The 23,094-nt window shown below is 41.6% G+C and overlaps 1 long non-coding RNA gene across 1 annotated transcript; it reads right to left on the minus strand.

The window, feature by feature from the left end:
- Nucleotides 1-301: 301 nt before the first annotated feature.
- LOC129644753 (uncharacterized) lies at nt 302-21,136 on the minus strand. Its single transcript, XR_008710961.1, has 2 exons — nt 21,061-21,136; nt 302-962 (listed from the first exon to the last, which is right to left on the minus strand). It is a non-coding gene; the product is annotated as an uncharacterized LOC129644753 (long non-coding RNA).
- Between the last annotated feature and the right edge of the window lie 1,958 nt (nt 21,137-23,094).

A 23,094-nucleotide genomic window follows, 5' to 3' on the forward strand; every position in this document is an offset into this window, starting at 1 on the left:
AAGGAATCTGCCTGCCAATGCAGGAGACACGGGTTCAATCCCTGGTCCAGGAAGATCCCACATGGTAAGGAGCAACTAAGCCCATGCACCACAATACTGAGCCTGTGTTCTAGAGACTGGAGCCACAACCACTGAACCCACATGCCACAGTTACTGAAGCCTGTGCACCCTGGAGCTTGTGCTCTGCAACAAGAGAAGCCACCGCAATGAGAAGCCCACACAGCCACAGCTAGAGAGAAGCCCCTATTCCTCACTACTAGAGAAAAGTCCATGCAGCAGCAAGCACCCAGCACAGCCAAAATTAAATAAATAAATAATTTTTAAAAAGAAAGTGCAGAAAGCAAGAGTGAACGTTCAAATTACATGTCATTGCCCAAGTAGCCCAAGGATCGGGGCGCAGGCTGATACGAATTCCTAGGAAGCAGCTGTGGCTCACTGCTCGCCTGGCTGCCATACGGCTCAGGTGGTGTCCTTTTCTGCTCTTTCCCTACCCCAGTGCCTGCCCCTGGACTCTGCTAGCCATGGGTTGTCTCCTGTAGACTCACTAATGCAAGACTTGCAAGCGGATGGGAGTAGGGAGAAGAGAGTCTTTAATAATTTGATGTCTTCTCTGATAAGAAGTATTAAGTGTCACCAAGCCAATTAAGGGAGTAAGTGAGACTTTGGGGAGTTGGAAGCCATCCTGGCAACTGGGCGACACTTTGACCTTCCTTCTTGTCCTCTTCATAGGGTTGGGTTGCTGCAGTCAGTCTTCTCCTTGTCTCTTTAGATCTGGAGTGGGAGGTAAAACGGAGGGAAAACCTCAAACAGACTCACCCCAGGTGGTGAAAGTATGGGTCCCTGTCTTCCAGGTAATGTAGATCCTTTTTTGGGAGAAGATGAAGTGGCCAGATTCTTTAGCCAGGAACAGTGGTTCTGTCTTTGAAATTTTTGCCTGGTGGCATTTCTTCAGCTCAATCGATCTGCACCGGGGAATAAATGTGGAGCTGTGAGAACTGAGGGTACGAAGATAACAAAAGTGTAGAAAGACAAATAGTTTTAGTTACTCCCCACCTACCTCCTGTACACAGTGTCCATGATGATTTAAGAGAAAAATAGCAGCAGAAGGGAGAGGGGGAGAAATAAAGCAGATAGAGGGGTGAGAAAAGAAGGAAGAGGAGGAAGAACAGAGGAAAGGGGAGAAGAAAGGATAAGAGAAGAAAGAGAGACAGAAGGGAGGGAGGGAGGGCTTCCCAGGTGGCTCAGTGGTAAAGAATCTGCCTGCTGATGCAGGAGACACGGGTTTGATCCCTGGTCTGGGAAGATCCCACATGCTGCAGAGCAACTAAGCCCATGTGCTACAACTACTGTGCTTTAGAGCCAGCGAGCTGCAACCACTGAGCCCACCTGCCCTAGAGCGTGTGCTCCACAACAAGAGAAGCCACCACAATGAGAAGCCACACACCACAGCTAGGATAGCCCCCGCTTGCAGCAACTAGAGAAAGCCCTCACATATCAATGAAGACCTAGCAAAGACATAAATAAAAATTATTTAAAAAAGAAGAAGGGAGGGAGGTAGGAGAGGGTGAGGTGGTTGAAGAGAAACATATTGAGACTTTATAATTCTAATTATAAAAGATTCTGAACCCCTACCAGGCTTCCCCAGACCTTGCATCTCCTGCTCTGCAGGAGAGGTCTCTAATGATCATCTCCCAGTGTAGCTTTCACCTGACCCGATCCCATTGGCAGAGAAAAGAAATTACTTATCCACAGACTCTCTTCTGATGTGTCTCAGAATTAACTCAGTCTCCTAGGCCAGGGCCTGGTGACCAAGTAAGAGGAGTTGTAATCCATAGCTGCCTGCTGGCTAAGATTCTTTTGCTACTAAACAAACCCTGGATTGGGTATCATTTGTTTTCTACCAAATGTGGTTTTGTCTGACACTCCTTGTTTCTAGCAGATTGTTTTCCTAATACTCTAGCTCCTTCTTCTAAACCTGCCATTACCAACTCCAAAACAGAGAAACAGAGTCTATCTTTCCCCTATCCATAAAATGCTAATATTAACTGTCTTACTGTCTTGGTTCTCAAAAATATAAACAGAATCCTCAACAAAATTGTGTTGGGTTGGCCAAAAAGTTCATTTGGAATTTTCCATAGTATCTTATGAACTTTTGGGACAACCCAATAATAAACCAAATTCAACAATATATTAAAAGATTAAACACTATGACCAAGTGAGCTTTATACCTGGGCTGCAAGGATGGTTCAACTTTGAAAATCAACAGATCTACTCTATAGCACAAGTATCAATTCTACTTGATACTCTGTAATGACCTATATGGGAAAAGAATCTTTAAAAAACTGAATATATATATATATATATATATATATATATATATATATATATATATAAAAGCTTCCCTGGTGGCTCAGATAGTAAAGAGCCTGCCTGTAATGTAGGAGACCTGGATTTGATCCCTGGGTCAGGAAGATCTCCTGGAGAAGGAAATGGCAACCTTCTCTAGTATTCTTGCCTGGAGAATTCCAAGGACAGAAAAGCCTGGAGAGCCCTAGTCCATGGGGTTGCAAAGAATCAGACATGACTGAGGGACTAACACGTCACTTCATATATATATATATATATATATATATATATATATCTGATTCACTTTGCTATATACCTGAAACTAACAAACTAACATAACATTGTAAATAAACTATATTCCAATAAAATGTTTTTAAAAAAGAAAATCAATGAATACATTAACAGAATACAGAAGAAAAAAAATCACACGATCATCTCAATTGATTCAGAAAAGGCATTTGACAAAATTCAACATCCTTTCACGATAAAAAAAAACACTCAACAAGTGAGGAATGGGAGGAAATTACCTCAAAATAGTACAGGCCATATATGAAATACCCACATCTAACATCATACTCAATAGTGAAAAACTGGAAGATTTCCCTCTAAAACGAGGAACAAGGCAAGGATTCTCACTCTCACAACTTTTATTTAACACTGCACCAGAAGTCCTAGCCACAGCAATTAGGCAAAAGGAAAGAAGTAAAAGTCATCTCATTTGAAAAGGAAGAAGTAAAATCATCTGTTTGCAAATGACATGTTCTTATACATAGAAAAGTCCTAAAGATTCTACAAAGAAAAACCTGTTAAAACTAATAAATGAATTCAGCAAAGTTGTAGGATACAAAATCAACACACAAAAATCGGTTGTGTTTTTATATATCAACAATGAACAATCTATAAAGGAAATTTTTAAAAATCAAATTTACAATAGCATCAAAACAATTAAATATTTTGGAATAAACTTAACCAAGGAAGTGAAAGACTTGTACACTTTAGACTATAAAACATTGCTGAAAGAAATAAAGAAGATACAAATGAGTGGAAATGCATTCCATGTTCATTGATTGAAAGACTTAATATTTTTTAAATGTCCATACTACCCAAAGTGATCTATAATTTAATGGAATCCCTATCAAAATCCCAATGGCATCTTTTATATAAATAGAAAAAAATGCAAAGTTTATTTGGAACCTCAAATGACTCCAAACAGTCAAACAATCCTGAGAAAGAACAAATCCTGAGGCCCCAGCATTTCCTGATTTCAAAACATATTACAAATCAAAACAGTGTGGTGTGTGCACACATGCTCAGTCACTTCAGCTGTGTTCAGCTCTGTGCAACCCTATGGACTGTAGCCCGCCAGGCTCCTCTAGCCATGGGATTCTCCAGGCAAGTAAACTGGAGTGGGTTGCCATGCTCTCCTTCAGGGGATCTTCCCGACCTAGGAATCGAATCCGTGTCTCTTATATCTCTTGCATTGGCAGGTGGGTTCTTTAGCACTAGCACTAACTGGGAAGCCCAAGCAGTAAGGTACTGACATTAAAATAAATGTATTCACCAACGAACAAAATACAGAACCCAGAAATAAGTCCTCATGTGTAAGGTCAAATCATCTTCAACAAGGGCCCCGAATCTACACAGCAGAGAAAGGATAGTCATGGTATTGAAAATACTGGATATCTATCTGCAAAAGAATGAATTTGAATCTTTACCTTAAACATAGACAAAAATAAACTCTAAATGGATTAAGGACCTAAACATAAGACTTGAAATTTTAAAATTACTAAAAAAAACATAGAGAAAATTTTCATGATATCGGATTGGGCAATTATTTCTTGAATATGACAGCAAAAGCATAGGCAGCAAAATCAAAAATATACAAATGGAAGTACATCAAACTTAAAAACTTCTGCACAGCAAAGGAAACAATCAACAGAGTGAAAAGGCAATCTACAGATGGGAGGAAATATTTGCAAACCATATATTTGACAACCATAATATATAAAAAGGTACTCTAACAAAACAACAACAAAATAAACAACCTGATTTTTTAAATGAGCAGAGAACTTGAATAGGTATTTCTCAAAGGAGCTAAATTGCCAAAAGCATATGAAAAAATACTCAAGGTCACTGATTGGCATATAAATAATCATAGAGATGCAAGTCACAATGAGATATCACCTCATATCTACCCACTTAAAAAAAATAGAGAAAGAAAGAAAAGAACAAGCAAGGATGTGGAGAAATTGGAACCTCTGAACATGGGGTTGGTGGAAATGTAAAACAGTGTAAATACTGTGGAAAACAGTATGGAGTTTCCTTAAAAAATTAAAAATAGAATTACCATATGATCCAGCAATCCCACCTCTTGTTATATACCCAACAGGATCACAAAGAGGTATTTGCAAACCCATGTTCCTTGCAGCATTAAACACAATGGCCACAAAGTAGAAGCAACCTAAATGTCCACAAACAAATGAAAGGATAAAGAAAAAATATGTATATATACACACATACAATGGCATGCTAGTCTTAAAAAAGAAGGAAATCTTGTGATACACAGCATGGATGAAACCTGAGGACACTATGTAAGTGAAATAAGTTAATCACAAAAAAAGACAATACTGCATGATTTCATTTATGTGAGATACCTCATATAGTCAAACTTGAAACAGAAAATAGAATGCGGTCACCAGGAGCTGAGCGAAGAGGGAAATGAATACTTGTTCAATAGGTAGAGTTTTAGTTTTGCAAGATGAAATAGTTCCAGAGATCTATTGTACAATAATATGCACATAGTTAATTACTACAGTATTATACACTAAAAAATGGCTAAGATAGTGATTTTACCTTATGTTCTTCACCACAATTTAAAAAAATGGGAAACAACCCGTGTCCAATAACAAATGAATGGATAAACAAATTGTGATATATATATATATATATATATATACACACAAGGGATTCAACCATAAAATAAATGGAGTATAGGCTACCACCTGGGTGAAACTTGAAAACATTATGATAAGTGAAAGAAGCTGGATAAAAAAAGTAACATATTATATGATTCTATTTATAGAATATATGCAGAATAGGTTAATTCATAGAGACAGAAAGCAAATGAGTGGTTGCTAAGGGATAGGAGAAAGGGGAGAATGGAAAATAACTGCTTAGTGGATAAGTGGGTTTTTTGAGGATGTAGAAAATATTTTAGAACTAGTATAGGTTGTGGCTGCACAATACTGTGAATATACTAAATGTCATTTAATTATTTGCTATAAAACAGTGAATTTTATGTTATGCAAATTTCACTTCAAAAAATTAAAGCATTAAATATTATGTTTAACATGAAATATAAATATATTTTGGGCTTCCCAGGTGGCACTAATGGTAAAGAACCCACTTGCCAATGCAGGAGGTGTAAGAGACGTAGGTTTGATCCTCTGGAGGAGAAAATGGCAACCCACTCCAGTATTCTTGCCTGGAGAATCCCGTGGACAGAGGAGCCTGGTAGGGTACAGTCCATAGGGTCATACAGAGACAGACACAACTGAAGCAACTTAGCACACACATACATATATTTTATGTTGTTGTTCAGTCCCTAAGTAGTGTCCAGCTGTTTGTGACCCCATGGCAACACTTCAGAGTCCTCTGTCCTCCATCTCCCAGAATTTGCTCAAATTCATGTTCATTGAGTCAGTGACAATATCTGAACATCTCATCCCCTTCCGCCCCCTTCTTGTTTTGTCTTCAGTCTTTCCCAGCATCAGGGTCTTTTCTAATGAGTCGACTCTTGGCGTAAAGAGGACAAAGTATTGGAATTTCAGCTTCAGCAATAGTCCTTCCAGTGATTATTCAGGGGTGATTTCCTTTAGGATTGACTGGCTTGATCTCCTTTTAGTCCAAGGAACTCTCAATAGTCTTCTCCAGCAACACAACTCAAAAGCATCAATGGGCCTCCCTGGTGGCTCAGACAGTAAAGAATCTGCCTGCAACACAGGAGACTCGGGTTCAGTCCCTGGGTTGGGAAGATCTCCTGGAGAAGGAAATGGCAACCCACTCTAGTATTCTTGCCTGGAGAATTCTATGAACAGAGGAGCCTGGGGGGGCTACAGTCCATGGGTAGCAAAGTTGGACAGGGCTGAGGGACTACTTTCACTTTCAACCTTCTATATGGTCCAACTCTCACGTCTGTACATGACTACAGGAAAAGCCATAGCTTTGGCCGTACAGACCTTTGTTGGCAAGGTGATGTCTCTGCTTTTTAATATACTGTCTAGGTTTGTCATGGCTTTTCTTCCAAGGAGCAAGAGTTTGAATTTCATGGCTGCTGTCACTGTCCACAGTGATTTTGGAACCCAAGAAAATAAAATCTGTCACTGTTTCCACTTTTTCCCCTTCTATTTGCCATGAAGCAATGGGACTGGATGCCATGATCTTAGTTTTATCTGTGTGTGTGTGTGTGTGTGTGTATATACATTTATATATACAAATATATATATATATATATATTTGTGTGTGTATGTGTGCATATGTGCTCACATGTATGTACTCTCATTCATATGTAAAACTAACTCTTGGATCAGCAACCTCTTACTATCTAACTAGATTAAATAAGATAACTGGGATCACCCAGTATAAATCTTTCAATTTTAAATCTCTTCACCTTGCATGCAATCAAACTTTTACCTCATTTCATACTAAGAGAATGAGGTGTCCACCTCATTTGAAGATAACTCCTCAAATCCCTCCATTCTTTCTTCTAAGCCCTCACTCTTCCAACTTTTCCTTTTCTCTTAAATATGCAATCCCTTCCCTTCTATTCTTCTCTCCTCTTTAGCCTATAAATAGTCCCAAGACTCTTCCACCATAAAAAAAAAAATATATTTTACTAACCTCCTACTGCTCCCTATAATTTGCCACCTTCTATTCTCTGCCAAGTTTCTCAAAGAGCAGTCAGCATTCACTTTCTGCTGCAATTTGCCTCCCCAGGATCAACGACTCCATAACGTCAAATCTAATGAATATTTAAGTCTTTAAAAATGACTCCTTTGATTTCTTTCCATTTTTCCTTTGTTGATACTATCTCCATCTACTCTTTTTCTTTTTTTTTTTTTTTTAAAGTGAAAGCAGATTTATCTAGAAAGATACACACTCCATAGAGTGTGGGCTGTCACAGAAGGTGAAAGAGGCGGCCTGTCTTCATCTTCTCTTAAAATATTCTTGTTCCCAAGGGCCCATTTCCAGCCTACTCATGCTGCACACCCATGTGTAATTTCAATCACTCTTGTGGTTTTAACAACCACCTATATATACGAATATGATTAATTTCTCATCTACACCTTTGACTGAGACTTCTCTCAAAGCTTCAGAAACATGCACTCAATATCTTACTCACCATTTCCACTTGGACATCCCACGGAAACCTCAGACTCAGCATGTCTAGCCTTTGAACCTTTAAAATTCCTCATTCCACTCTCTTCTTTAGATGTATGCTAGAAATTAACCCAGCTCTGCTAATTACACCTCATATTTCTCAGAATTGTAGATTAGACGGTGAGATCATGTCACTCCCTGTTTAAAATTCTCTAATGGCTTTTCACTGCACTTGGCATAAAATGGAAATTCCAAGACCCACATGATCTTGGCCCCTCTGTTACTGGGCTGTTGCCACGTTGCCTCTCTTTGTGTTCTTCAAATGCTCGAGTTCATTCATATCTCCAGGTTGTGTCATTTGAGGTTTCCTCTTGCTGGAAATGTTTCCTGCCATCTCTCTGCGTGACTCGCTCTTTCCTTATATGTACTCAACACAAAAGCCATCTCTGAGCACTCTAATCCTGCTCTACCACCATCACTGCCCCCCTCTGCCCCACCCACAACAAGCAGACCCTTGCAGACACACCGTCACTTTTATTATCTTCACGGCACTCGTCACTATTTGAATCATCTGATTTGTGAATTTCCTTATTGTCTCTTTACTACAGACTAAGCAGAGACATTACTTTGCCAACAAAGGTCTGTCTAGTCAAGGCTATGGTTTTTCCTGTGGTCATGTATGGATGTGAGAGTTGGACTGTGAAGAAGGCTGAGCGCCGAAGAATTGATGCTTTTGAACTGTGGTGTTGGAGAAGACTCTTGAGAGTCGCTTGGACTGCAAGGAGATCCAACCAGTCCATTCTGAAGGAGATCAGCCCTGGGATTTCTTTGGAAGGAATGATGCTGAAGCTGAAACTCCAGTACTTAGGCCACCTCATGTGAAGAGTTGACTCATTGGAAAAGACTCTGATGCTGGGAGGGATTGGGGACAGGAGGAGAAGGGGATGACAGAGGATGAAATGGCTGGATGGCATCACTGACTTGATGGACGTGAGTCTGGGTGAACTCTGGGAGTTGGTGATGGACAGGGAGGCCTGGCGTGCTGCGATTCATGGGGTCGCAAAGAGTCGGACATGACTGAGCGACTGAACTGAACTGAACTGAAGCACTTATCATTTTGGAAATATTATGTTTAACTTGTTTTGGGCCCACCTCCCTTACTAAAATTTAAATTTTATAAGAGCTGAGATCTTGTGTGTGTGTGTGTGTGTGTGTGTGTATATATATATATTTTACTATATAGCCAACTCCAGTTTCTCTTCTGACAGGTCATGAATTCCTCTCTCACCCTCTAGGCCCAATACTGCTGATAAACCAGCAAGCTTTATGCCTGGTCCTGACTGAAATATGGTAAAGAGAGAAAAAACCAAAAAACTCTCTCCATGCAGCTTCTGAGAAAAATCTGAAACACCTAGTTTCTGAGTGGTGCTAAAAGTATCTTGGCCCTCCCAAGGGTGGCACCATGGTCACATAAATGCTCCATGATTCAACATTTGCTGGGCACCTTCTATGTGCCTCATGCTATCCTAAGTGTTGTGTGGGTTACCCTGGTGAATTGAGCACTATCTCTGCCTCCAGGAGCTTGTACTTTTATCAAGGAAGACACACAAACAAGTGTAACAGAATATCTGAGACAATTCTGATTGTTGGATCACGTGTCCTGGTTTATGATTCAGAATATCTTGATCTTGTAACCCAAAACTGAACATAATAAATACTTGTCAACAGTATTTGCTCTTTTGGGAGCATAAAAGAAGCAACTAACTCTGCTGGTAGAATCAGGGGAAATTTCACAACAGATCAGTTAGTTGAATCTTGATGTAACTATGGGATTTTTCTAACTGGAGAAGATGGAGAACAGCATCCAAAGCATAGGGAAAATTTTGAGCAAATGTTCAGAAGTGAGTGTGATCAAGTACCAGAGAAGAGAGAGGGAGAAAAAAAAACCCACTAAAGTGAATACTGCAGAATGATGAGAGCTTGGTAGTTGAGAGCATTGTATGTCATGGTGAGGAATGTTCATTCCCCACCCCCACCACCAATTCACTGGTTCCCCTCACCTGAGCTATACTGGCTATGTCAGAATTACCTGCAAAACTTGTTTAAAATCTCTATTCTTGGGAGTCAGACCTGGATAATCTGATTCAGACCACTTGGAACTCAGACCATCTGGACTGTTTCTGAGAAACTCGGACGATGAGCTCAGGTTGGGAACCTTGAGGTGGAGACTAGAGGAAGCCCTTCTTAGTCTTGCTCCACAGGCCATTACCAAGATCTAAAACTGGTTGGTTCAGCTTTGGAGAGTTCCCCAGCAGGACAGGAAGCAGATTGGTTACCGCATATCCAATGAGAGTGGACTCTGTCTAGTCCTTCTGCTCTGCCCATCACCCCGCGGGCCTGGGCACTCGATGTCCATTGGGCCTCTGGCCCAGGTCCAGGGGCTCGCTTTGTCTCGATGTCCTCATCTGTGATCCAGTTTTCCTCTAGATTTGTGGCTTCTGTAAGAGTCCTGAGTTACTTGGTTGGGGTAACTGCCTCATGTTTGCACTTCCTGCCTTGTAGGGCTGGACATTAGTGAAGGTCTGACTCCACAGCAAAGAGAATCTCAGACACTTGTCCTCACCAGACTCATCGAAGCTTTGTTGGCAAATGAAGGTTTCAACAGGAGGATGACATAACTGGGTCTATATTTTAGCAAGATGGATTACAAAAAATAGGGGGAAACATTTAGAAGACTGAAGTAGTAGTTTAATGGGAGACAGTGAAGAACTGTGCAAATAACGGCTGAGAAAATGAAGACAGGGGACTGAGAACTTGGTCACAGATTAGAGGCAGAGAGAATAAAAGCAGAGATGATGTCAAGGTTTTTAGTTTCATAAAACCATGTTTTTGCTGCATTAGCAATTTGCTTCTAAATCACTTGTTACCTACTTTTTAATCTTACTCAAAGTTTTCCTTGCATGGGGAAGCACCATTATTAAATGATGTCACAGTGTGTTGCAGCCCATTTATTTAAAAAAAAAGAAACACTGAAACTACTGCCATTTTGAAAGCCTTCCTACTGGTTGGAACTAATTTTCTCCACCACAAATATCAAAAGTGCCTGGAAATGTATAAAGTGATCATTTTCAGCCCCCAGAAGTAATGCTATTATTCTGAACCCAAAGTAATCCACTTGAGATGTTATTTTAGAAAAATTTAAAAAGCATCAATAGTTTATCATAGAGAGGAAGCTCTGCATTCAAAACTGCTAATCTGAAAATTTTTTTAAATTAGTGACAGGCTACTCATCTTTTTGTTTCCTTTTTTTTTCACATGAGTATTTCAGCTTTACTTAACAATTTTACTTCTGACTAATTTGAACATATGTGCATTGCTTTAGTGTTTGGCTTGGAGAGAATTTTTCTGGTAAAAATAATTCAAAATCAAGTTTTGTTTTTGGAATGTTTATTTCTCATGAGATTCTGAGAGATGTGCATAGATCCAAAGGGATAACTTAATATTTAGATTTACTCTTGGGCTTTAAAGGTGTCATTCAACATTAGAGCAATTGTGCTGAAATAACACTCTAATATTCAAAGGGGCTTCCCTGGTGGCTCAGATGGTAAAGAATCTGCTGGCAATGCAGGAGACCTAGTTTTGACCCCTGGGTTGGGAAGATAAGGGAATGACTACCCACTCCAGTATTCTTGCCTGGAGAATCCTACGGACAGAGGAGCCTGGCGGGCTACAGTCCAAAGGGTGACACAGAGTCGGACACAACTGAGCGACTAACAATCAATATTGAAAAGCTGTCCAGTCGCCATATCGTGATTCCTTGAAAGATGATACTGGCCTCCTTTCCTCTTCTTGAAGTTGCCAAGTTAGAACCAGTAGTGAAGTTTAGCAATAAACCTGCCCATGTAGGACCCTTCATTCTTGATTTGGCTAGTGTCCAGCTCTAAATCAGAATATAGTAAAACTCTCAAGTTTTATGTGTGAAAAAACCGAACTCAAATGCTGAGTCCACAAACTCCCACAAGGCAGATATGCCTCCCTGGCTTATGGCCACAACCACTGGAGAAGCTACCATGGACCTGCATGCTCAATCATTAACTCTTCCTCTAACCAGAATTTTATTCTTTCCTGGCTTTCTTCTTTCAACCAAATAATGGAGCAATTTGCAAAACTCCACTTCTGTTCCACAAATACCTTCCTACTATGGAGTGAGCTTTAATAACACACACTGTAGAAATTATTTCCCTCCTTGATGAGTTCATCTTGACCTTCTGTGTTCAGGAAGGAGAAACAACCCCTCTTCCCAAGGAGCGGATGAATAATTGCTTACAAGTAAGAAGAATGCTCCCGGGGAAGGAGGAAGGGAGTTGCCAGCTCCTTCCTTGGTATCACGTTCCCTGCCAGGTAACAGTTGGTAGGCTGCCCGTGATTTTCCACATTCCAGATTCAGTGAGGGTGACGCCCTTCTTCATTAAGATAAACCAGAGACAAGAGCAGCAGGTGTGGTGTAATTCCCTGAGCCTGGACTCCAGACAAAGAAGCAAAAATCCCCTACACCTGCATGTAAGGACAAAGCTTTACTGTAGCAGGAATTTGAGATTGAAAGCCAAGTTTGGAATTGCCTTAAGTCAAGTTGCAAAGAAAATCAGCACAGGCTAGAACTTGACCGGGTGTCTCAGGACCTGACAGCTCCCTTCTTTGGCTTCTTCCCAGCTGAAGCTTAAGAGTAGAGACGGTGTGACCTGAACCCAGAGTTCTCAGGAAATTCAAGAAGAGGAGATCCTGTGGAGCAAGACTAAACCTTAGATATCTTCTTCAAAATGCCTTCGCTTTCAGTAAGCTTCTGTTTGCGGGTGAGTGGAACAAATCCAGTTACTTTGTTCCCTTGAAGAATGGGGAGAGGATATGGAAAAGAGCCAACAGCCACATCCTGACAAGAAAGAAAGCATATTCGCTCAGTCATGTCCCACTCTTTGCGACCCCATGGACTGTCCTCTGTCCATGGGGATTTTCCGGGCAAGAATACTGGAGTGGGTTGTCATTTCCTTCTCCAGGGAATCTTCCCAACCCAGGGATCGAACCGTGTCTCCTGCATTGCGGGCAGACGCGTTACCATCTGAGCCACCAGGGGAGCCCAGATCCTGACATCCTGACAAGAGCCGCATCAGACCTTCAGTCCTTCCAGCAGGGGCAAACTTTGGCTCCACGTTACAGGTCTTGTAACTGAAGCTTGGAAATGTTCCATCACTAGCTCAAGGTCAAATGACTAATAACGGGCAGGGCCTGAATCTGTTGTTGTTGGCTGTGCTGGGTCTTTGTTGTGGTGCCCAGGCTGCTCTACTTCTGGTGCGGGCTTAGTTGCCCCAGGACAGCATATGGGAATCTTAGTTTGCCGACCAGGCGTCAACCACACATTGGAAGGTGGATTCTTTTTTTTTTTTTTTTTTAAGGTTTACTTTACTTATTTATATATTTATTTTATTTTTTGACTGTGCTGGGTCTTCACTGCTGTGCATGGGCTTTCTCTAGTTGTGGCAAGCAGGGGTTACTCTTCGTTGCAGTGCGCAGGCCTCTCATTGCAATGGGTTCTCTTGTTGCAGGCGCGTGGGCTTCAGTAGTTGCGGTTCCCGGGCTCAAGAGCACGGGCTCGATAGCTGTGGCACATGCGCTTAGCTGCTCCGTGGCACGTGAGATCTTCCCGGATCAGGAATCCAACCCATGTCTCCTGCATTGGCATTGTGGATTCTTTACCACTGAACCACCAGGGGAGCCCCTGGAAGGTAGATTCTTTACCACTGGACCACCAGGGAAGTCCCCAGAGCCTGAATTTGAACCCAGCATGGCCAAACTTACTACCCAGGGTTTGTCCTTCGTCCTCGTGATTCCCAAATGCCGGTCGCTGGACTTAAGCTAGCCCAACCATTCAGAAGACCCACCTGGGCAGCATTGTCAAAATGCCTAGACCACATACAGGTTCTAGAAAATCTAATTCAATAGATATGGAATGAGACCTGGGAAACTGTGTTCTTGAAGTTTTACCTTGACATTCTTTTGCAGCCAGACTTGGGAACCAGTGCAGTATGTATTTTTCTAAGCCTTTTTTCCAGCAGTTAATCGATTTTGTGCAAATCTTAACTCATCTCCCAAATCAAAGTATAATACATCCATCACTCATAGGGAATGTATCTGATGTTTCTTTGAACTGTGAAGTATATTTTCAAAGTATTTATAATTCTATGCTCCACTGGAAGATGTCTTTGAGCTCTATTACATGCTTCCTTATGTTCAAAGAATGAGGGTGCATCCTTGGGACGAATGTGTAACCTACAATTGGCTTGCTGCAAAACTCAGTCATTTCCTGCAGGGTTCAAGATTTTCCTTACTTCTGAGTGGCTCAGAATACAGGGCTACCGGTGCTCAGGACCAACTTCCCACCTCTTAAGACACTTCTGATTTACTGTACCTTCAGGGCTTTCTTTGTGTTAGACACGGGCTACGCATCTGTTTCGCCAATTTTCTACAGTGCACTTTTTCCTAAGACCATTTTAATTTCAAATTCCTGCTAAAGACCCTGATGAGCCCCTCTCGAGACCTGAGGAGAAGCTTTTTATATCCTTATGCCTTTCAGCTGAGGTTCTTTGTGCCCCTAGGTCCAGGTCTCCAAAGCTTATTTCTCCTTCTTACTCACCCTTTTCTGTGAGAGTCCACAGCTAGACTGAAGGAGGATTTAGAAAGCTGTGATCTAGGGGCCACATCTAGCCTGGCACTTGTTTTTGTAAATAGCATATTACTGGAACACAACCAGGCCCATTCATCTGCTTGTCTGAGGCTGCTTTCATGCTGCCGTGGCAAAACTGGGTAGCCAGAGACCACACGCCCTGCACAGCCAGGAGCATTTAGTTTCTGGCCCTTTACAGAAAAAGTTTACATTTATAAATTTTCCTGCAACAGAGAAATACCACATATACTTCTAGGATCACTCAAAAACACATATGGTGTGAGGATTTTGTCCTTTGCCTATTTTTCTTTATTTTTAATCCTTTTTTTACAGCATAATATCTGTTGCTCAGTTGCTTAGTCATGTCTGATTCTTTGCAACCCCATGGACTACAGCACACCAGGCTTCCCTGTCCTTCACTGTCTCCCGGAGCTTGCTCAAACTCATGTTCATTGAGTCGTTGATGCCACCCAACCACCTCATCCTCTGTCACCCTCTTCTCCTGCCCTCAAGAATATATGTATCCTTTTTTTTTAATCACATGTTCAGATTATTACTGAGGCAAAATTAGGGTGTAAAAATGATGGATAGTCTTTTAAATAAAGCCATTTTTAAATATATGATGAGTCACTTATTTATATATGTAAGGGGAAGTACTGTGGAGAAGATTATTTGAATCTCTGTTCATTTGTCAGTAATTCTCTCCTCTTAACCTTTCCCCCATCTGCTAAAAGGAACCCCAATTTCACCAATTTGTACAGTGTATTGATGACAACAAAAGGAATCAATATTTTCTTTTAATTTTCCCTAAGCCATCTTGATAATTAGTGATGGTACCAAGTATATATCTAATAAAATATCAACCCAGGAAAGTAAACCTTAGAAAAAAGTTTCATTACTTTCTACAAAAATAAGAAATAACACGCCTTTAAAAATCTCATTATTCTTTTCAAAAAAACAAAAGTCACTAAATAAAATCTTCAAGATTTTATATTTAATGATTATCAAAATGCAACTGACTTGTACCTGAAATCTGGACCTTGTCTTTAATTATGCTCACTTTGCCTGCCAAGTTATTGACATTTAAAAGTACCAGTACGCCCTCTTGTGGCACATTGCAGTTACTGTTCTTTTTTACTACTAATTTAGCAAGCAGTTCGTTGTGTGCCTGTGTTAGTCCTTTAGTCCTGTCTGATGCTTTGCGACCCCATGGACTGCAGTCCACAAAACTCCCCTGTCCATGGAATTCTCCAGGCAAGAATACTGGAGTGGGTAGCCACTCCCTTCTCCAGGGGATCTTCCCGACCTAGGAATTGAACCGGGCTCTCCTGCATTGCAGGCAGATTCTTTACCAACTGAGCTACCAGGGAAGAACTGGTGGGACCAGCTCCCCGTAATGTCTCCCCTGGACTGCTTGGGATTCTTTTGTTTTTTAATATACAAGCCCATCATTTACTGGTTTAACTGGGATCCCTTGAGCAAACTACTGTAATATTCTCAGCCTTAATTTCTTACCTGTAAAATGGAGAGACTAATAATGGCACTTTCATATAGCTGTCATGAGGATTGAGTACAAGAATGAACGTTAAGGTGCCTAGATCAGGCCGGCAGCAGAAGAGACTAACATGTGTTACAGCCAGTACTGCTATGAGGTTTTCAAACATACCCTAACACTGTGATTTCTTAATATTCCCCGCTCTCCTTTTGCCACTCCCACTTTTCAAGTGTATTCTTAATCTGTTTTCTTAATTTTTTTGTTTGTTCATATTTGCTTTTGCTTTCTGTGTGGCAATGGAAAAGCTAGCCTTAAAAGTGTGGGCTCTTAAAAAAAAAAAAAAGTGTGGGCTCTTGTTTCTGAAGCCTGGATTTCAATTGACTTCTTACTCCTCTAACACAAGAAGACTGCCTTTTAGGGCCAGTACCTAGAAATGTAAATAGTGGAATATTTCTGTGTTACATGGCTATGAATCCCTGGACACCCTTTTTATTGAAGAGCTGAGAGAGATCTTCTGATGATTAAAAAGTTTGAAGAGCAATACAAGGAAGTACTTGTGTGTGAGTGTGTGTGTGTGCATGTGCACTCAGTCAGGTCTGACTCTTTGTGACGGCATAGCCTGCCAGGCTCCTCTGTCCATGGAATTCTCCAGGCAAGAATACTGGAGTGGGTTGCCATTTCCTCCTCCAGGGGATCTTCCCAACCCAGGGATCAAACCCATGTCTCCTGCGTCTCTTGCTTGGCAGGTGGGTTCTTTACCACTAGCACCACCTGAGAAGCCTGAGGAAGTACTTACTGTTTGGTTTTTCAGTGGTCAGATGATTCTTAGGCATTGATCTGGAAGTTTCTGATGCAAGTCAGGCAATTCCCACGTCACGGATCTGTCCGTTTTAGAAGGAAAGTGAAGAATGACGGCGGTACAACTTCACTGGAGGGAACAGATGCTCCAACTATTGAGGGTTTTTTGTTTTTTGTTTTTTTGTCCACAGCTTCATCAAACATTAAAAGTGAATTTCTAGGTCAACTCCAGCTGGAAAGTACTTATTTTAGAACCCAGTTTTTTGTTTCCTTAGCAATGCTCTGACATCACGTCAAGGTTCTTACACTCAAAAATAGGGCCTAAAAAGGAGCCTTGATTCTTTTTGTATGATTTATATTTGCAGATGTTTCAGTGTCTTTATTAGATGTAGTAAGAGTAAAACATGCTAGAGAGAGAGAGATGATTCCAAACAGACTACTCCAGATAATATTTAATAAACAAGTTTTTAACTATACCCATGTTGGTATCCATGACTGTTGCCTGTTACCTAGGAATTAAATGGAGTTGCAAGGTATCATCACTATAGTAACTGGAAGTCACTGGAATCTTGAAAATGTGGGAAGATGTTAAATTTAGATCAAAGTGAGTATTTGTCACATTATCAATCCTATTCCGGCAGGAGCTAATTTTCTTCAACAGATCTTCCTTATATATCACACGAGAATCTCCTGTATCTCTTTTGTGCCAATTCTCAAAATCATTCAAATTAGCAAAACAAAATTTTTTTTTTGGTTTTCAGAAATAATGGTTTTGTTGTTGTTTCAAATCATAACTTAACCGTTGTTGTTGTTTAGTGCCTAAGTTATGTCTGACTCTTCTCAGCCCCATAGACTGCATCACGCCAGGCTTCCCTGTCCTTCACTGTCTCCCAGAGCTTGCTCAAGCTCATGTCCGTTGAGTCGATGATGCCATCCAACCATTCATGTCCCAGTGCTATTTCGCTTTCACTGAATGATAAACATTACAAATGCCTTGTGTTTTCTGGACACACACTTTTAAGTAGCCTTTTTTTTTAAACCTCAGAAATGCCCCATCTGACCTTCCTTGTGACTGGTCACAGTGAATCATTCAAAGCTGGCATGCTGCAGGATTTTAGTGTTTTCTGTGGCATTAACTTCCCTACCCGCAAACACACAGCCTTCAAACTACCCAGATGAGATCAAACAGTTGCTGGTGTTTATATTTTCCTAGGCATCAGAAAAAAAAAAGTCAATCCCACAAAATTAAGTGTCTTTAGGAGAAAAACAAAAAGACATGTGGATGTCTCACATCAAAGGCAGAAATATTTTCCATCTCTTGTTTAGTGTTCCCAAACTCCAGGCAGTCTCTTTTTAATTTTTTTTTTCCTTTTTCTCTATCACCTTTCTCTCCTGCCTCTGAATTATAATTAGGAAACTGGAGGATAGAGTTGACCTTCACTTGAGCTCATTTTCAGTAATAAGCAAAGTCTAATGGAGGACTTTTCTGCTTCTTGACAAATGATCAATGCTGCTTCTTTGGAGTTCCTGACACACATCTGTGGGGTGTTGGCCATGGGCTCCCCATTGGAAACCCCTGAAGGGGGACTGTGCTCCAAGCAGTGCAAACACATGTGTTGCTAGTCACCTGTCTTGCTTTGTCCATGGCCCATTGTTGTCTAAAAATAACGAATGCTCCTGACCTAACCCTTTACTAAAACTTTCTGGAGGAGTTGACCTCCTTGGATTGTATCCCTGGAAGAGCCAAGTGAAGGACTGTATTTTGCCTCAGACCAGATCCCCTGGTTGAGCAAGCAGCTCCTCCCATAGGTCTGGACTGAGGAGAGGATGAGCCGTGCTCTGAATCAGTGAAACCAGCTGGATACACTTCATATCAAAATATACTCCCTCTCTTCTGTCCCAAAGCTCGAGAAGAATGAGGTACAGTTCATTCCCCAAAGAAACAATCCTACTAGTAACTAGCGCTGACAGAGTCTAGCGGATGTCCAGAGGTGAGATATTATGCCTGACAGTGCTTACAGAGTCTTCAGTGGGAGCCTGGGAACCCCTTCCTCTGCAGTCTCTTTTCTCTCTCCATGCCCCAGCGATGCCCACCCCATTCTAGAGGTGCTGGCTCCATCTCGGGAGTGAGTAGGTAATGAGATTCCTTGAGGTCATCATGATCGTTTTTCCTAGACGACTCAACCTGTTACACTTGCCTTCTCCCTCGTAAGAAGAGGCTTATCATTTCAGAATCTTCTGATGAGACCATTCAAATAAACCCTTTTTAAAATGTGTTTAATGTGCTTAAAATTTTCTTTCACTTGAATCTTTACTACAAGTTCCCTTCATCAGAAGTAAACAAGGAAGAAAAAATTTTTAATTATGTGTATATACGTGCTAAGCCACCTCAGTTGACTCTTTGCAACCCCATGGACTGTTGTCCGCCAGGCTCCCCTGTACATGGAATTTTCCAGGCAAGAATACTGGAGTGGGTTGCTGTTTCCTTCTCCAGGGGATCTTCCTGGCCCAGGGGCTGAACCTGCATCTCCTATGCCTCCTGCACTGCAGGCAGATTCTTTACCACTGAACCACTGGGGAAGCCCCCACGTATATATTCAGATAGATAGATATAGATATATCTATTCAAGAAGTCCAAACATAACGTAGTGTCTTCTTTGAATCAAGAATTGTAGTAGGTCCTGGGAGTATAGAAATGAATAATTCATAGGCAAAATTTTAGTGTCTATGAATTCAGAAATTAACTAGAGGTGAGGTGGTGGTGGTGAGTTTCCTAGTGGCTCAGTGCTAGAGAATCTGCCTGCCAATTCAAGAGATGCAGGTTCGATTCCTGGGTCAGGAAGATACCCTAGAGAAGGAAATGGCAGCCCATCCAGTATTCTTGCCTGGAGAATCCCATGGACGGAGGAGCCTAGGGGGTGACAGTCCATGGGGTTGCAAAGAGCAGCAGCAGCAAGGTGGGGGAGGTAAATAGACATATAAAAAGTTAATGGTAATGCAGTCCTGTAAGAACTTGCATCTAGAAATGAATAAAGTTTTGGTTAGCTCTGAAGGAGGTACCACTCCCTGGGACAGCCTGAGAGGATATTGTTGGTCTAGGGTGGATGGGCCTTGGTCACAAGGAGGCTAGCTGCAGGGCTCAGGGTAGGGGGGGAGGGTTGGGGGCAGGGGGTAGGGACATATCCCATAGTTAGTGCTGACTCACTAGTGGGCAAAGTCAGGCCTTGGCAAGGCTGGCTGCCAGGCTGGGAATCCTGGAGCTGGTGTCAGCCTAACGGCGAGTGAGGCCAGATCCTAGGGCAGCTGGCTGTGGGACCCAAGGTATCCTGAAGTTGGTGTCAGCTTGCTGGGGGATGGGGTTGGGGCCCAGGGGTAGGGTTCCAGGGCTGTGCTCACCCCCTGATGGATAAGGCTAGGTCCTGGACTGGCTAACATCCAGTGCCAGGTCTTCAGGTGGTCTGCTGGTGGGTGGGGCTGTGTCCCCGGTTCAGCTCCTGCTTGACCTGGGGTGTCACAAGACTGCTGTCAAGTGGCCAGTGCGCAGGGCCGGGTCCTGGCACCAATAAGCTGGAGGGAGAATTGTAAAACGCTGCTTGCCAGCACCAGTGGCTCGTGGTAAGACAAGCCCCCTAAAACGGCTTCTGCCAGAGTCTGTGTCACCAGTCTGTGTCATGGGAGTGTGTCTAAATTGCCTCCCTCCTTTCCAGAAGGCTCTCCAAGATCAGAAAGTGGGTCTGACCCACTTTCAACAGTGATAGTTTCCCTGAATAAAGTCTGCCTTAGCATGCTTTAACAAGTGTCATGAATAATTTTCTTTTTAATAGACTTCAACATATGAATTTTGGAGCGAGGGGACTCAATTCAGGTGATAATATAGAGCTTTGAAAGTTTTGAGAAAGTATGGTAAGGAAGCTCCAGTGAAGAGCTTCTCCTGAGAGAGACAAAGAGAGAGAGAGGGAGGGAGGGAGAGGAGATTCTTCGTTTTCCTAGAGCTCTGGAAGAAGGCATGGATTGACTGGGGTAACCTCAAGCTCTGTACTGGGGAGTAAGGAGAAGAGAATGAAAAAAGTAGTTGGCATCCTGTAGGATAACACTTCTATGTGGTTTAGGAAAAATAAACCTCAGGAAAACACAAAATCAAACAATGCTCTGACATGTAGCCCTATGTATCTCTTGGCAATTGAAATGCCCACTACTATTCCATCACCAAAGAGTCATGTTTATGATTATTACCAGTTATTGATTGCCTCCTAGTTCAGTCCAGCAGAGACATTAAGGGCCCTAGGGTCAGACAACCTTGCATTTGAGTCCCAGCTGTATCACTTACCATGCGACCTTGAAAAATTCAACTTCTAGGCACCTCATCTTCTCTTCTGGAAACTTTGAACAATGACTGTGTCTTCCTCAGATGGCTCTAGTTAGGTATATTAGATATGATTTAGTGTTAATACAGTCAGGGACTATATATAAAAGTCCCTGAATTTTTTATATTTTATCTTCTTTAATTTAGGGGGAACACAATTCAGCCCCTAAAAATACCCAAAATAATTAAAATCAGCATCTCAAAGAGACATCTGTATACCCATGTTCATAGCAGCATTATTGACAATAGCCTAAAGGTGAAAGCAACTCAAGGGTCCATCAAAAAATAAATAGATAAAATGGGGTATATATATCAGTTTAGTTGCTCTGTCATGTCTGACTCTTTGTGACTCCATGGACTCCAGGACACCAGGCTTCCCTGTCCATCACCAACTCCCAGAGCTTGCTCAAACTCATGTCCATTGAGTCAATGATGCCATCTGACCATTCATGTCCCAGTGATATTTCGCTTTCACTGAATGATAAACAACAAATGTCTCATCCTCTGTTATTCCCTCCTCCTCCTGCCTTCAATCTTTCCCAGCATCAGGGTCTTTTCTAAGGAGTCAGTTCTTCCCATAATGTGGCCAAAGTATTGAAGCTTCAGCTTCAGAATCAGTCCTTTCAATTCAGGACTGATATACTTTAGGATTGACTGGTCTGATCGCTTTGCAGTCCAAGGGACTTTCAAGAGTCTTCTCCAACACCACAGTTCAAAAGCATCAATTTTTCAGCACTCAGCTTTCTTTAGGGTCCAACTTTCACATCCATACATAAGTACTGGAAAAACATAGCTTTGACCATTTGGACCTTTGTCAGCAAAGTAATGTCTCTGCTTTTTAATATGCTATCTAGGTTTGTCATAGCTTTTCATCCAAGGAACAAGCATCTTTTAATTTCATGGCTGCAGTCACCATCTGCAGTGATTTTGGAGCCCAAGAAAAGAAAGTCTCTCACTGTTTCTGTTGTTTCCCCATCTATTTGCCATGAAGTGATGGGACCGGATGCCATGATCTTAGTTTTTTGAATGTTGAGTTTTAAGCCAGCTTTTTCACTCTCCTCTTTCACATTCATCAAGAGGCTCTTTAGTTCCTCTTTGCTTTCTGCCATAAGGGTAGTGTCATCTGCATATCTGAGGTCATTGATATTTCTCCTGGCACTCTTGATTTCAGCTTGAGCTTCATCAAGCCCAACATTTCACATGATGTGCTCTGCATATAAGTTAAATAAGCAGGGTGACAATATACAGCCTTGACATACTCCTTTCCCAATTTGAAACCAGTCCCTTGTTCCATGTCTGATTCTAACTGTTGCTTCCTGACCTGCATACAGGTTTCTCAGGAGGCAGGTCAGGTGGTGTGGTATTCCCAGCTCTTGAAGAACTTTCCACAGTTTGTCATGATCCACATAGTCAAAGGCTTTGGTGTAGTCAATATAGCAGAAATAGGTGTTTTTCTGGAACTCTCTTGCTTTTTTGATGATCCAACAGATATTGGCAATTTGATCTCTAAGTCCTCTGCCTTTTCTAAATCAAGCTTGAACATCTGGAAGTTCTCAGTTTACATACTGTTGAAGCATCACTTGGAGAATTTTGAGCATTCCTTTGCCAGTGTGTGAGATGAGTGCAATTATGCAGCAGTTTGAACATTCTTTAGCATTGCCTTTCTTTGGGATTGCAATGAAAACTGACCTTTTCCAATCATGTGGCCACTGCTGAGCTTTCCAAATTTGCTGGTGTATTGAGTGCAGCACTTTCACAGCATCATCATTTAGCATTTGAAATAGGTCAACTGGAATTCCATCACTTCCACTAGCTTTGTTCATAGTGATGCTTCCTAAGGCCCACTTGACTTTACATTCCAGGATGTCTGGCTCTAGGTGAGTGATCACACCATCATGCTTATCTAGGTCAGGAAGATCTTTTTTGTACAGTTCTTCTGTGTTCTTGCCACCTCTTCTTAATATCTTCTGCTTCTGTTAGGTCCATACCATTTCTGTC

This window comes from Bubalus kerabau, chromosome 2, assembly GCF_029407905.1.
Source record: "Bubalus kerabau isolate K-KA32 ecotype Philippines breed swamp buffalo chromosome 2, PCC_UOA_SB_1v2, whole genome shotgun sequence".
NCBI lineage: Eukaryota > Metazoa > Chordata > Mammalia > Artiodactyla > Bovidae > Bubalus > Bubalus kerabau.